Here is a 16,425-nt window from a genome sequence, read left to right on the forward strand (position 1 = left end):
AGCCAGTGGATCGGGCCTGCCTGCCTCCCGGGTGCTAACACTAACCCTAGGTGGGCTCACAAGGGGCCCCTCTCAAGGGGCCTGGTGCCACCACGCTGGGGATTGGGGACCCGAGAGCACCAGTGCCTGACGAACCCTGCCGCCCCACCGTGAAGAGGCGGGCTCAGGGCATCGCTGGTCATTCAGGGCGGGAGATCAGGCAGGGCCCTCAGAGCCCCAGGCGAACTTCGAAGGCCCCCTCGCCAAAAAGCTTGGGCCCATGCTCCCGCTCGCCAGCGCCTTCACATCAGCCAGCCCCTCCACACGCCACACAGCCAGGGGATCAGGTCTGTCGGCCTCCTGGGAGCTAACTCCAAACCCTATGTCTGCCCCCAAGGGGCCCCTCCCAAGGGGCCTGGCGTTGCCACGCCAGGGATAGGGGATGCCTGATCCCTAGCGCCGGACTCACCCTGCAACCCTGCCACCACCCTGGCCTCTAGGGGGGCCGCTGGTCATTCAGGGCAGGAGAACCTACAGTGCCCTCCGAGCCCCCAGCAAACTTTGAAAGCCCCGCGCGTAAACTCTTGGGCTCACGCTACCGCTCGCCAGCGCCCTCACCTCGGCTAGCCCCTCCGCATGCGGCAGAGCCGGCGGATCGGGCCTGCTGGCCTCCTGGGGGCTAACCCTAACGCTAGGTCGGCCCCAGAGGGTCCCCTCCCAAGGTGCCTGGCACCACCACGCCTGGGATTCGGGATCCCCGAGCCCCAACGCTGGACGCATCCTGCCACGCCGCCGACACCCGGGCTGCTAGGAGATCCGCTGGTCATTCAGGGAGGGAGAACAGGCAAGGCCCTCCGAGCCCCCACCGACATTCGAAGTCTCCCGGCTCCAAAACCCTAGGGTCGATGCTCCTGCTTGCCAGTGCCCTGCCTCGGCCAGCCCCTCTGCACGCCATAGAGCTGGCGGTTCGGGCCTGCCGGTCTCCTGGGGGCTAACCCAAACCATACGTCAGCCCCCGAGGGGCCCCTCCCAATGGGCCTGGTGCCGCCACACCGGGGCTTGGGGACCCCCGAGCCCCAGCTCTGGGCTAACCCTGCCGCCCCGCCGCCACCTGGAGCCGCTTGGGTGCCGCCGGTCATTCAGGGCGGAAGAACTTGCTGAGCTCTTCGAGCCTGGTGACTTTCGAAGGCCCCCCGCGCTATAACGCTTGGGCCCACTCTCCCGCTCACCAGCGCCCTCACCTAGGCCAGCCCCTCCGCACGCCGCATAGCCAGCAAACCGGGACTGCCAGCCTCCTTTGGGCTAAGGATAACCCTAGGTCAGCCCCCGAGGGACCCCTCCCAAGGGGACAGGCAGTGCCACGGTGGGTATTGGGGACCCCCGAGCCCCAGCTCCGGACTCACCCTGCCGCCCCTCCACCACCCTGGCCGCTAGGGCGCCGCTGGGCATTCAGGGCGGGAGAACAGGCAGGGCCCTCCGAGCCCCCAGCGACATTCGAAGTCCCCATGTGCCAAAACTCTAGGGCCCACGCTCCTGCTTGCCAGCGCCCTCACCTTGGCCCACCCCTCTGCTCCCCGCACAGCCGGCGGACCAGGCCTGCCGGCCTCCTGGGGTCTAACTATAACCCTAGGACGGCTCACAAGGGGCCCTTCCCAAGGGGCCTGGTGCCGCCACGCCAGGGATTGGGGACCCACAAGCACCAGCACCGGACTCACCCTGCCACCTCACCGTGACCCTACCCGCTGGGGTTGCTGTCCTATTTCAGGGCGGAAGAACGGGCAGGGCCCTCCGAGCCCCCAGCGACCTTCGAAGGCCCACCACGTGAAAACGCTTGGGTTCAAGCTCCCGCTCGCCAGTGCCCTCACCTCGGCCCGTCCCTCCGCTTGCCGCACAGTGGGCGGATCGGGCCTGCCGACCTCCTTTGGGCTAACCATAACCTTAGGTCAGCCCAGAGGGAACCCTCCCAAGGGGCCTGGCGATGCCACGCCGGGGATTGGGGACCCCCGAGCCCCAGCTCTGGACTCATCCTGCTGCCCCGTTGTGATCCGGCCCGCTAGGGGCAATGTCCTCACAGGGCAGAAGAACAGGCAGGGCCCTCCTAGACCCCAGTGACTTTCGAAGGACCCCCGCGCCAAAACGCTTAGGCCCATGCTCCCGCTCTCCAGCGCATTCACATCGGCATGCCCCTCCACTCGCCTCACAGCCGGGGGATCAGGTCTGTCGGCCTCCTGGGGGCTAACCTTAAAGCTAGGTAGGCCCCAGAGGGGCACCTCACAAGGGGCCTGTTGCTGCCATGCCAGGGATTGGGGACATCTGAGCCCCACTGCAAGATGAACCCTGCGGCCCCGCCACCACCCGGGCCGCTAGGGGCGCCGCCGGTCATTCAGGGCGGAAGAACGGGCAGGGCCCTCCGAGCCCCCGGCTACATTCGAAGGCCACCAGAGCCAAAACTCTTGGGCCCACGCTCCCGCTCGCCAGCGCCCTCATCTAGGCCTGGCCCTCCACTCACCGCACAGCCGGCGGATCGGGCCTGCCGGCCTCCTTTAGGCTAAACCTAACCCTAGGTCGACCCCGCGACGGACCCCTCCCAAGGGTCCTGGTGCTGCTATGCCTGGGATCAGGGACCCCAAGCCCCAGAGCCAGACTCACCCTGCCACAATGCCACCACCCGGGCCTCTAGGGGCGCCGCTGGTCATTCAGGGCGGGAGAAAGGACAGGGCCCTGGAGAAACCTGCGACATTTGAAGCCTCCCGCGCCAAAATGCAGGGGACCACACTCCTGCTCACCAGAGCGTTTACCTCGGCCCACGCACCTCTCACCACCCAGCCAGAGGATTGGGCCTGTTGGTCTGCTGGGTGCTAGCTCTATCCCTAGGTCAGCCCAAGAGAAGCCCCTCCCAAGGGGCCTGGCCCTGCAATTCTGGGGAATGGGGATCCCCAAGCCACAGCACGGGACTCACCCTGCCGCCCCACAGCTATGGAGTGGCTAGGGGCTTCACTGGTTATTCAGGGCAGGAGAAAGGGCAGGGCCCTCCGAGCCATGGCAACATTCCAAGGCTCAGGGTGCCAAAATGCTGGTGCCTACGCTCCCGCTCCCCAGCCCACTCACCTCGGACCGCACCTCCGCTCGCCGCACAGCTGGCTGATCAGGCCTGCCGGCCTCCTAGGAGCTAACCCTAACCCTAGGACGGCCCCTGAGCGTCCCTTCCTAAGGGGTCTGGCACCACAACGCCGGGGATTGGGAACCCCCAAGCCCCAGGTCTGGATGCACACTGCTGCCCCGCCCCACACGTGCCGCGAGGGGCGCCACCATTCGTTCAGTGTAGGAGAACGGGCAGGGCCCTTTGAACCTCCACCGACCTACGAAGGTGCCCCGAACCAAAACGCTTGCGCCCAGGCTCATGTTCACCAGCACCCTCACCTCGGCCCAACTCTCCGCTCGATGCACAGGCGGTGTATCGGGCCTGCTGGCCTCCTGGGGGCTAACCCTAACTGTAGGTCGGCCACGGAGGGGCCCTTCCCAAGTGGCCTGGCACCACACTCCAGGAATGGGGACCCCAACCCATGTGCCGGACTCACCCTGCTGCCCTTCAGGCACCAGAGTCTCTAGGGGCCCCGCCGGTCATTCAGAGCGGGAGAAAGGGCAGGTCCCTCCGAGCCCCCGCCGACCTTCGAAGGCCCCCCGCACTAAAACGCTTGGGCTCATGCTCAGTCTCGCCAGCGCCCTCACCTCGGCCCAACCCTCCGCGAGCCGCACAGCCACTGATCAGGTCCACCGGCCTCCTGGGGGCTAACCTTAACCCTAGATTGACCCCCGAGGGGCCCCTCCCAAGGGGCCTGGTGCCACAACGCCAGGGATTGGGTACCCCCTAGCCTTCAGCACTGGACTCACCCTGCCACCCAGCCACCACCCGGGAGCTTGGGGTGCTGCCGTTCATTCAGGGCGGGAGAACAGGCAGGGCCCTCCAAGACACGGCAACCTTCAAAGGCCCCCCGCGCCAAAACACCCAGGCCCACGCTCCTGCTCACCAGTGCCCTCAACTCGGTCCGCCACTCCAGTCTCCACACAGCTGGTGAATAGGGCCTGCCGGCATCCTAGGGGCTAAACCTAACCCTAGGTCAGCCTCCGAGGGGCCCCTCCCAAGGGGCCTGGCGCCACAAGGCGGTGGACTGGGACCCCTGAGCCCTATGCCCGGACTCACATGCTGCCCCGCCACCAACTGGGCTGCTAGGGGCGCCACAGGTCATTCAGGGAGGAGAATGGGCAGGGCCCGCTGAGTCCCCGGAGACATTCGAACGCCCCCGGTGCCAAAACGCTTGGGCCCACTCTCTTGCTCGCCAGCGCCCTCACCTCGGCCCGCCCCTCTGCTCCACGCACAGCAGGCGGAGACCGCCTGCCGGCATCCTGGGTGCTAACCCTAACCTTAGGTCGGCCACCCAGGGGCCCCTCCCAAGGGTCCTGGTGCCACTTCGCTGGGGATCGGGAACCTCAAGCCCCAGAGCCACAATTACCCTACCGCAACGCCGCCACCCGGGCCGCTAGGGGCACTGCCATTAATTCAGGGCAAGAGAAGGGGCAGGGCCTTCCGAGCCCCAGTGGACTTCAAAGGCTCCCCATTCCAAAACGCTTCGGCTCATGCTCAGGTTTGCCAGCGCCATCACCTCGGCCCAACCCTCTGCGTGCTACACAGCCATGATCGGGTCCACCGGCCTCCTGGGGGCTAACCATAACCCTAGATCTACCCCGAGCGGCCTCTCCCAAGGGGCCTGGCACTGCAACACCGGGGATTGGGGACCCCGAGCCTCAGCACTGGACTCACCCTGCCGCCCAGCCACCACCCCGGGGCTTGGTGTGCTGCAGTTCATTCAGGGTGGGAGAACGGGAAGGGCGCTCTGAGACATGGCGATCTTCAAAGGCCCACCGCACCAAAATGCCCAGGCCTATGCTCCTGCTCGACAGCGCCCTCACCTCGGACTGCTGCTCCGCACACCGCACAGCCAGCCGATCGGGCCTGCCGGCCTCCTGGGGGCTAACCCTAAGCCTAGGTCTGCCCCCGAGGGGCCCATACCAAGGGGCCTCGCGCCGCAAAGCCGGGGATTGGGGATCCCCGAGCCGCAGTGCAGGACTCCCCCCGTTGCCCCACCAGCAACGGAGCCACTAGGGGCGCCGCTGGTTATTCAGCCAGGAGAAGGGGCAGGGCCCTCCGAGCCATGGAAACATTCAAAGGCCCAGGGCGCCAAAACGCTGGTGCCCACACTCCCGCTCCCCAGCGCCCTCACCTTGGCCCGCCCCTCCGCTCACCTCTCAGTGGGCGGATCGGGTCTGCTGGCCTCCTGAGGGCTAACACTAACCCTAGGTCGGCCCCCCAGGGGCCCCTCCCAAGTGGCCTGGGGCCGCAACGCTGGGGATGGGGACCCCGAGCCCAAGTGCCGGACTCACCCTGCTGCCCTTCAGCCACCCGAGCCTTAGGTGCCCCGCCGGTCATTCAGAGCGGGAGAACGGGCAGGTCTCTCAGAGCCCCCGCCAACCTTTGAAGGCCCCCCGCACTAAAATGCTTGGGCTCATGCTCAGTCTCGCCAGCGCCCTCACCTCAGCCAAACCCTCTGCGAGCCGCACAGCCACTGATCGGGTCCACCGGCCTCCTGGGGGCTAACCTTAATCCTAGATCGACCCCCGAGGAGCCCCTCCCAAGGGGCCTGGGGCCACAACGCCAGGGATTGGGGACCCCCGAGCCTTCAGCACTGGACTCACCCTGCCACCCAGCCGCCACCCGGGGGCTTGGGGTGCTGCCGTTCATTCAGTGTTGGAGAATAGGCAGGGCCCTCCGAGACACGGCGACCTTCAAAGGCCCCCCGCGCCGAAACACCCGGGCCCACGCTCCCGCTCACCAGTGCCCTCAACTCGGTCCGCCACTCCAGTGTCCACACAGCTGGTGAATAGGGCCTGCCGGCATCCTAGGGGCTAAACCTAACCCTAGGTCAGCCCCTGTGGGGTCCCTCCCAAGGAGCCTGGCACCGCAATGCTGGGGATTTGGGACCCCCGAGCCCCAGTGCTGGACTCACTCTGCCACGCCGCAAGCACCCAGGGTGCTAGGGGCCTTGCCAGTCATTCAGGAAGGGAGAACGGGCAGGGCCCTCCAATCCCCCTGTGACCTCGAAGGCCCCCCACGCAAAAACTCTGGCTCCCATGCTCCTGCTCGCCAGCGCCCTAACTTCGGCCCACGCCTATGCTCCCTGCAGAGCTGGTGGATCGGGCCTGCTGGCTTCCTGGGGGCTAACCCTATCCCTAGGTCGCCCCCGAGGGGCCCCTCCCAAGTGGCCTGGCGCCACATGCCAGGGATTGGGGACCCCCAAGTCCCAGCGCCAGACGCACCCTGCCGCCCCACCGCCACAATGGGCACTAGGGGCATCACCAGTCCTTCAGGGCGACAGAACGGGCAGGACCCTCCGAGCCACCTGCGACCTTCGAAGGCACCCCGAGCCAAAGCCAAAATGCTCTGGCCCACGCTCCTGCTCGCCAGCTACCTCACCTGGACCCACACCTCCATTCACCGCACATGGGCGGAACTAGCCTGCCAGCCTCCTGGGGCCTCTCCCTAACCCTAGGTCGATCCCCGAGGGGCCCGTCCCAAGGGGCCTGGCGCCGCAACGCCAGGTATTAGGGACCCCGGAGCCCCAGCGCCGGACTCACCCTGCCGCCCCGCTGCCACCTGGGCCGCTAGGGGCACCGCCCGTCATTCAGGGCGGGTGAACGAGCCGGGTCCTCCAACGCCCCTGCAACATTAGTAGGCGCCCCACGCCAAATGCTTGGCCCCACGCTCCCACTCGCCAGCGCCCTCACCTCCGTCCACCCCTCCACTTGCTGTACAGCTGGCGGATCGGGACGGCCGGCCTCCTGGGTGTTACCTAACCCTAGGTCGCCCCCCGAGGGGCCCCTCCCAAGAACCCTGGGGCCGCAATGCCTGGGATTGAGGAAGCCCAGAGCCCCAGCGTTGGACTCAACCTGCCGCCCTGCCACCATCCGGGTTCCTAGGGGCGCCTCCGGTCATTCAGGGTGTGAGAACGGGCAGGGCCCTCCTAGCCCACGGTGACATTCGAAGGCGCCCCGCGCCAAAACGCTTGGGCCCACGCTCCCTCTCGCCAGCGCCCTCACCTCGGCCCGCCCCATTGCTCGTCCCACAGGGGGCGGATCGGGCCTGCCGGCCTCCTGGGGGTTAACCCTAACCCTAGGTAGGCCCCCGAGGAGCTGCTCCCATGGGGCCTGGCACCGCAATGCGGGGATTGGGGACCCCCGAGCCCCAGCACCGGACTAAGCTTACCGCTCTGCCAGTGGCCGGGCTGCTAAGGGCACCACCGGTCATTCAGGGCTGGAGATCGTGTAGGGCCCTCCGAGCCCCCGGCGAACTACGAAGGCCCCCCGTGCCAAAATGCTTGGGCCCACGCTCCTGCTCGCCAGCGCCCTCATATCGGCCCGCCCCTCCTCTCATAGCAGAGCCCGCGGATCGGGCCTGCCAGCCTCCTGGAGGCAAACTCTAACCCTAGGTCGACCACCAAGGGGCCTTCCCAAGCGGTCTGGCACTGCAATGCCAGGGATTGGGGACCCCCGAACCCCAGCCCCTGACTCCCCCTGCCGCCCCACCACCACCCGGGATGCTAGCGGCGCCGCAGGTCATTCAGGGCATGAGAACTGGCAGGGCCCTCCGAGCCCCGGGCGACCTTCAAAGGCATCCAGCATCAAAACGCTTGTGCCCACAATGCCACTAGGCAGTGCCCTCACCTCAGCCCGCCCTTCCGCTCGCCGCACAACTGGCGGATCGGGCCTTCTAGCCTCCTTGGGCCTAACCCTAACACTAGGTCGGCCCCCGAGGGGCCCCTCCCAAGGGGCCTGGCTCCGCAACGCCAGGGATTGGGAAACATCGAGCCCATTTGCCAGACTCACCCTGCCGCCCTGCCGCTGCATGGGCCACTAGGGGCAAAGCAGGACATTCAGTGCGGAAGAACGGGCAGGGCCCTCTGAGACTCCTTCGTTGTTCGAAGGCCCACCACGCCAAAATGCTTGGGTCCACGCTCCCGCTTGCCAGCGCCCTCACCTCAGCCCGCTCCTCCACTCACCTCACAACCGGCGGATATGCCGGTCTGCCGGCGCCCAGGCCGCTAGGGGCGCTGCAGGTCACTCAGGGCGGGAGAATGGGTAGGGCCCTCAGAGCCCCCAGCGACTTCGAGGCACCCCGCGCCAAAACGCTTGCGGCCACGCAACTGCTAGTCAGTGCCCTCACCTCGGCCCGCTGCTCTGCTCACTGCACAGCTGGCGGATCGGGCCTGCCGGCCTCCTGGGGGCTAACTCAAACCCTAGATCGGACCCCGAGGGACCCATCCCAAGGGGCCTATCGCCACAACGCCTGGGATTGAGGAACCCCGAGCCCCAGCGCCGGACTCACCCTGCCGCCCCGCCACCACCTGGGCTGCTAGGGGCGTCGCCGGTCATTCAGGGCGGGAGAAAGGGCAGGGCCCTCTGAGCCCTGGGCAACTTTCGAAAGCACCCCACATCAAAATGCTTGTACCCAAGCTCCCACTAGTCAGCGCCCTCACCTCGGCCCGCCCCTCTGCTTGCCACAAAGCCGGCAGATCAGGACTGCTGGCCTCCTGGAGCTAACCCTAACCCTAGGTAGGCCCCCGAGGAGCCCATCCCAAGGGGAGTGGGGCAGCAACGCGGTGATTAGGGACCCCCGAGCCCCAGCGCCGGACTCACCCTGCCGGACCGCCGCCACCCGGGCTGCGAGGGGTGCCGCCAGTCATTCAGGGTGGGACGAGTAGGGCCTTCCAAGCCCCAGATGACCTTCAAAGGCCCCCCGCACCAAAACGCTGGGGCCCACGCTCCTGCTCACCAGTGCCCTCATCTCGGACCACCCCTCCGCTCGTTGAAGAGTGGGTGGAACGGGACTGCCGGCCTCCTGGGGGCAAACTCTAACACTAGGTTGGCCACCGAGGGGCCCATCCCAAGGTGCTGGTGCCGCCACGCTGGGGATTTGGGACCCCCAAGCCCAAGCACCGGACTCACCCTGCCCCCCCTCTTCCACCGGGGCCACTAGGGGAACTGAGGATCATTCGGGGCAGGAAAACGGGCAGGGCCCTCCGAGCCCCCGGCGACCTTCGAAGGCCGCCCGCACCAGAACACTTGGGCCCACGCTCCCGCACACCAGCGGCATCACCTCAGCCAGCGCTTCCGCTCTCCGCACATCCAGCGGATCTGCCCTGCCAGCCTCCTGGGGGCTAACCCAAACCCTAGGTTGGCTCCCAAGAGGCGTGGCACCGCAACGCCGGGGATTGGGTACCGCCTAGCCCCAGCGCCGGACTCACCCTGCCGCCCCGCCGCCACCCGGGCCGCTAGGGGTGCCGCTGGTCATTCAGGGCGAGAGAACGGGCAGGGCCCTCCGAGCCCATGGCAACTTTCAAAGGCCCCCCCATCCAAAATGCTTAAGCCCAGGCTCCTGCTCCTCAGAGCGCTCACCTCGGCCCACCCCTCTGCTCGCCGCAGAGCCGGCGGATGAGGCCTGCCCTCCTCCTGTGGGCTACCCATAACCCTAGGTTGGCCCCTGAGGGGCCCCTCCAAATGGGCCTGGCACTGCAATGCCTGGGATTGGGGACCCCCGAGCCCCAGCGCCAGACTGACCGTGTCACCCCGCCACCACCCGGGCCACTAGGAGCACCGTCGGTCATTCAGGCAGGGAGAACGGGCTGATCCCTCCGAGCCCCTGGTGACCTTCGAAGGCCCCCCACGCCAAAACGCTTGGGCCCATGCTCCCGCTCACCTGTGCCCTCACCTCGGTCCGCCCCTCTGCTCGCTGCACAGCCGGTGGATTGGGACTGCCAGCCTCCTGGGTGTTACCCTAACCCTTGGTGGGCCCCATAGGGGCCCATCCCAGGTTCCTATTGCTGCAACACCGGGGATTGGGGACTCCCAAGCCCCAATGCCAGACTCACCCTCCCGCCCTACCGCCACCTGGGCCGCTAGGGGCACCGCCAGTCATTCAGGGAGGGAAAACGGGCAGGGCCCTCTGAGCCACTGGCGACATTTGAAGGCCCCCCGCACCAAAATGCTTGGGCCCACGCTCCCGCTCGCCAGCGCCCTTACCTTGGCCCTCCCCTCTGCTCGCCGCACAGCTGGCGGATCAGGCCTGCAGGCCTTCTGGGGGCTAACCATAACCCTAGGTCGACCCCCTAGTGGCCCCTCCCAAGGGGCAGGGTGACGCAACGACAGGGATTGGGGACTCCCGAGCCCCAGAGCCAGACTCACCCTGCCGCAACGCTGCCACCCAGACCGCTAGGGTGCCTCTAGTCATTCAGGGCGGGAGAACGGGCAGGGCCCTCTGAGCCCGTGGCGACCTTCGAAGGCGCCCCCATCCAAAACGCTTGAGCCCATGCTCCCGCTCACCAGCGACCTCACCTGGCCTGCCCCTCCGCTCGCCGCAAAGCCAATGGATCGGACCTGCCAGTCTCTTTTCCGCTAACCCTAACCCTAGGTCCAACCCCGAGGGACCCCTCCTAAGGGACCTGGCGCCACAAGGCCGGGGATTGGGGATACCCAAGCCCCAGCTCCAGAGTCACCCTGCGGCCCCACGTCCACCTGGGCTGCTAGGGGCGCAGCCAGTCATTAAGGGCGGGAGTACGGGCAGGGCCCTCAGAGCCCCCGGCTACCTTTGAAGGCCACCCGCGCCAAAACTCTTGGGCTCACGATCCCGCTCGCCAGCGCCCTCACCTCGGCCCGCCCCACCGAAGTCGCAGCGCTGATGGATCAGGAGTGCCAGCCTCCTGGGGGCTAACCCTAACCATAGATCAGCCGCCGAGGAGCCCCTCCCATGGGGCCAGGCGTCGCCACACCAGGGATTGGGGAGTCCCGAGCCCCAGCGCCGGACTCACACTGCTGCCCCGCCGCCACCTGGGCTGCTAGGGTCGCCGCCGTTCATTCAGGGCAGGAGAACGGGCAGGGCCTTCTGAGCCACCTGTGACCATCGAAGACCCCCCGCACCAATGTGCCTGGTCCCATGGCCCTGCACTCCAGTGCGCTTATCTTGAACCACCCCTCCGCTCGTCACAGAGCCAGTGGATCGGTCCTGCCAGCCTCCTGGGGGCTAACCCTAACCCTAGGTCGGCCCACAAGGGGCCCCTCTCAAGGGACATGGCGCTGCAACACCGGGGTTTCGGGACCCCCGAGCAACAGTCAGGACTCACCTTGTCGTCCCGCCGCCACCCGGGCCGCTAGGGGCGCCACCGGTCATTCAGTGCGGGAGAAAAGGCAGGGCCCTCCGAGCCCACTGCAATATTCGAAGGCACCCAGTGCCAAAATGCTTGGTACCATGGTGCAGCTCCCTAGCGTCCTCATCTCGAACTGCCCCTCCGCTCGTTGCAGAGCCGGCAGATCAGTCCTGCTGACCTCCTGGGGGCTAACTCAAACCCTAGTTCGGACCCCGAGGGACCCATCCCAAGGGGCCTATAGGCGCAACGCCTGGGATTGAGGACCCCCAAGTACCAGCACCGGACTCACCCTGCCGCCCCGCCACCACCCGGGCCGCTAGGGCCGCCGATGGTCATTCAGGGCGGGACAAAGGGCAGGGACCTCCGAGCCCCGAGCGACCTTCGAAGGCACCCCACATCAAAACGCTTGCGCCCATGCTCCCGCTACTCAGTGCCCTCACCTCGGCCCGCCCCTCCGCTCGCCACACAGCTTGCAGATCGGGACTGCTGGCCTCCTGGGGCTAACCCTACCCTAGGTAGGCCCCTGAGGAGCCCATCCCAAGGGGCCTGGGGCAGCAACGTGGTGATTGGGGACCCCCGAGCCCCAGCGCCAGACTCACCCTGCCGGACCACCGCCACCCGGGCCTCTAGGGGTGCCGCCGGTCATTCAGGGCGGGACAACGAGTAGGGCCTTCCAAGCCCCTGAGGACCTTCGAAGGCCCCCCGCACTAAAACGCTTGGGCCCACGCTCCTGCTCACCAGTGCCCTCATCTCGGCTCACCCCTCCGCTCCTTGCAGAGCGGGCAGATCAGGACTGCTGGCCTCCTGGGGGCAAACTCTAACCCTAGGTCGGCCACCGAGGGGCCCATCCCAAGGCGCCTATCACTGCAATGCCTGGGATTGGGAACCCCCAAGCCCCAGCGCCAGACTCTACCCTGCTGCCCTGCCGCAACCCAGGCCGCTAGGCGCGCCGGCAGGTCATTCAGGGCGGGAGAACGGGCAGGACCTTCCGAGTCCCCGGCGACAATCGAAGGCTCCCCGAGCCAAAACGATTGGGCCCACGCTCCCACTCGCCAGCGCCCACAACTCGGCCTGCCCCTTCACTCGCTGCACAGCCAGCGGATCAGGCCTGCCGGCCTCCTGGGAAAACCCTCACCTTGGGAGGCCCCCGAGGAGATGCTCCCAAGGGGCCTGGCGCCACAATGTGGGGATTGGGGACCCCCGAGCCCCAGCACCGGACTCACCTGCCGCCCCGCTGGCGCCCGGGCCGCTATGGGCATGGCCGGTCATTAAGGGCGGAAGAACGTGTAGGGCCCTCCGTGCCCCCGGAGACCTTCAAAGGCCCACCGCGCCAAAACGCTTGGGCCTAAGCTCCCGCTCGCCAGAGCCCTTACCTCAGCCCGCCCCTCTGCTCACACACAGCCGGGGGATCAGGCCTCCGGGCCTCCAGGGGGCTAACCCTAACCCTAGGTCTGCCCCCGAGGGGCCCCTCCCAAGGGGCCTGGCCGCGCAATGCAGGGGATTGGGAACCCCCAACCCCCAGCGCCGGACTCAGCCTGCTGCTCCACCACCACATGGGCCGCTAGGGGCACCGCAAGACATTCAGTGCGGGAGAATGGGCAGGGCCTCCGAGTTCCGACAACTTTCGAAGGCCCACCGCGCCAAAAGGCTTGGGCCCATGCTCCCGCTCACCAGCGCCCTCACCTTGGCCCGCCCCTCCGCTCAGCGCACAGCCTGCGGATCGGGCCTGCTGGCCTCCTGGGAGCTAACCCTAACCCTAGGTTGGCTCCCAAGAGGCCTGGCACCGCAACGCCGGGGATTGGGTACCCCTGAGCCCCAGCGCCAGACTCAACTTGCCGCCCCCAGGCCACCCGGGCCACTAGGGGCGCCGCGCGTCATTCAGGGCGGGAAATCGGGCAGGGCCCTCTGAGACTCCGGCGACTTTCAAAGGCCCCCACGCCAAAACGCTTGAGCCCACGCTCCCACTCGCCAGCGCCCTCACCTCGGCCTGCACCTCTGCATGCCACACAGCCGGCGGATTGGGCCTGCCGGCCTCCTGGGAGCTAACACTAACCCTAGGGTGGCCCCCGAGGGGACCCTCCCAAGGGTCCTGGGACCGCAACGCCGGGTTGGGGACCCCCGAGCCCCAGCGCCGGACTCACCCTGCCACCTCACTGCCACCCGGGCTGCTTGGGGCGCCGCCGGTCATTCAGGGCGGGAGAACAGGCAGGGCCCTCCGAGTCTTCCACAACCTTCGAAGGCCCCCCATACCAAAACACTTGGGCCCACGCTCCCGCTCGAAGTGCCCTCACCTCGGGCCGCCCTTCCGCTCGCCGCACAGCGGGCGGATCGGGCCTGTTGGCATCCTGGGTGCTAACCCTAAACCTAGGTTGACCCCCGAGGGGCCCCTCCTAAGTGGCCTTGCACCGCAACGCCGGGTATTGAGGACCCATGAAACCCAGCGTCGAACTCACCATGCCTCCCCATCGCCACCCGGGCCACTATGGGTGCCGTCGGTCTTTCAGGACGGGAGGACGGGCAGGGCCCTCCGAGCCCCTGGTGACCTTGAAGGCCCCCCACGCCAATACACTTGGGCACACACTCTCACTCGCCAGCGACTTCACCTCAGCTTGCCCCTCCAATCACCGCACAGCCAGCGGATTGGGCCTGCAGGCCTCCTGGGGGCTAACACTAACCCTAGGTCGGCCCCAGAGGGGCCTCTCCCAACAGGTCTGGCGCCAGAATGCCCGTGATTTTGGAACCCCAAGGCCCAGCGCCGGACTCACCCTGCCACCCCGCCTCCACCTGGGCCACTAGGGGCGTTGCCGGTCATTGAGGGCGGGAGAACGGGCAGGGCCCTCCGAGCACCCTGCGACATTCCAAGGCCCCCCGCCCCAAAACTCTTAGGCCCATGCTCCTTCTCGCCAGCGCCCTCACCTCGCCCCATGCCTCCCCTCGCAGCACAGCCGGCGGATAGGGCTTGCTGGCCTCCTGGGGGCTAACCCTAACCATAGGTCGGACCATGAGGGCCCCTCCCAAGGGGCTTGGCGCAGCAACATGGGGATTGGGGACCCCTGAGCCCCTAAGCCGGACTCAACATGCCGCCCCGCCTCCACCCTGTCCGATAGGGGCGCCGCCGGTCATTCAGGGCGGAAGAACGGGCAGGGCCCTCAGAGCACCCAGAGACCTTCGAAGGCTCCCCGCGCCAAAATGCTTGGGCCCATGATCCCGCTCTCCAGCAGCCTCACCTCGGCCCGCCCCTCCGCTCACCGCACAGCTGGCTGATTGGGCTTGACGGCCTCCTGGGAGCTAACCCAAATCATACTTCGGCCCCCGAGGGGCCCCTCCCAAGGGGCCTGGCACCGCCACGCCGGGGCTTGGGGACCCCCGAGCACCAGTGCAAGACTCACCCTGCCGCCTCGCCGCGACCCGGCCCGCTAGGAGCTCCGTCCTCATTCAGGGTGGGAGAACGGGTGGGGACCTCCGAAACACCAGAGACCTTCGAAGCCCCCCCGTGCCAAAACGCTTGGGCCCACGCTCCCGATCCCCAGTGCCCTCACCTCAGCCCACCACTCCACTCGCCGCACAGCTGGCAGATCGGGCCTGCTGGCCTCCTTTGGGCTAACCCTACCCTAGGTCGGCCCCTGAGGGACCACTCCCAAGTGCCCAGCGCCGCCACGCCAGGGATTGGGGAACCCCCCAGTGCCGGACTCATCTTGCCGCCCCATCGCCAACCGGACTGCTACGGGCACCGCCGGTCATTCAGGGCGGGAGAACGGGCAGCGCCCTCTGAGCCTCTGGCAACTACAAAGGCCATCCGTGCCAAAACGCTTGGGCCGACGCTCCCGGTCGCCAGCGCCCTCACCTCAGCACGCCACTTCAATCACCACAGAGCTGGCGGATCGGGCCTGCTACCCTCCTGGGGGCTAACCCTAACACAAGCTGGGCCCCAGAGGGACCCCTCCCAAGGGGACTGGCGCCGCAACGCCAGGGATTGGGGAACCCAAGCCCCGATGCAGTCTCACCCTGCCCCCGTGCCACCACCCGGGCTGCTGGGGCACCCCCGGTCATTCAGGGCAGGAGAACGGGCAGGGCCCTTCGAGCCATGGCAATATTCGAAGGCCCAGGGCGCCAAAACGCTGGGGACCACGCTCCCGCTGTGCATCACCCGCACCTCAGCCCAACCCTCTGCGTGCCGCACAGCTGCTGATCAGGTCCACCGGCCTCCTGGGGGCTAACCGTAAACCTAGATCGACCCCCGAGGGGCCACTCCCAAGGGGCCTGGTGCCGCAACGCTGGGGATTGGGGACCCCCGAGCCTCAGCACTGGATTCACCCTGCCACCCAGCCGCCACGTGGGGGCTTGGGGTGCTGCCGTTCATTCAGGGCGGGAGAACGGGCAGGGCCCTCGAGACACAGCGACCTTCAAAGGCCCCCCGCACCAAAACACCCGGGCCCACGCTCCCGCTCACCAGTGCCCTCACCTAGGTCCGCCACTCCAGTCTCCACACAGCTGGCAAATAGGGCCTGCCGGCATCCTAGGGGCTAAACCTAACCCTAGGTCAGCCTCTGAGGGGCCTCTCCCAAGGGACCTGGCGCCGCAACGCGGAGGTCTGGGGACCCCCGAGCCCTATGCCTGGACTTACATTCCACCCCACCGCCACCTGGGCTGCTAGGGGCGCCGCCGGTCATTCAGGGATGAGAATGGGCAGGGCCCTTGAGTCCCCAGAGACATTCAAACGCCCCCGGTGCCAAAACGCTTGGGCCCACGCTCTTGCTCCCCAGTGCCCTCACCTCGGCCCGCCGCTCCGCCCCACGCACATCGGGCAGATCCCGCCTGCCGGCCTCCTGGGTGCTAACCCTAACCCTAGGTCGGCCACCCAGGAGCCCCTCACAAGGGTCTTGGTGCCGCTTCGCCGGGGATCGGGAACCTCAAGCCCCAGAGCCACACTCTGCCTACCGCAATGCCGCCACCCGGGCCGCTAGGAGCACTGCCAGTCATTCAGGGCGAAAGAAGGGGCAAGGCCTTCCGAGGCCCCGGTGGCATTCAAAGGCTCCCCGTGCCAAAATGCTGGGCGCACGCTCCCGCTCCCCAACGCCCTCACCTCGGCCCCGCCCACCACTCCCCAGACAGTGGGCGGATCCCACCTGCCGGCCTCCTGGGGGCTAACCCTAACCCTAGGTCGGCCACCCAGGGGCCCCTCCCAAGGGTCCTG

The sequence above is a fragment of the Ursus americanus genome, chromosome 31 (assembly GCF_024610735.1).
Source record: "Ursus americanus isolate L20-20 chromosome 31, mUrsAme1.1.p, whole genome shotgun sequence".
Taxonomy (NCBI): domain Eukaryota; kingdom Metazoa; phylum Chordata; class Mammalia; order Carnivora; family Ursidae; genus Ursus; species Ursus americanus.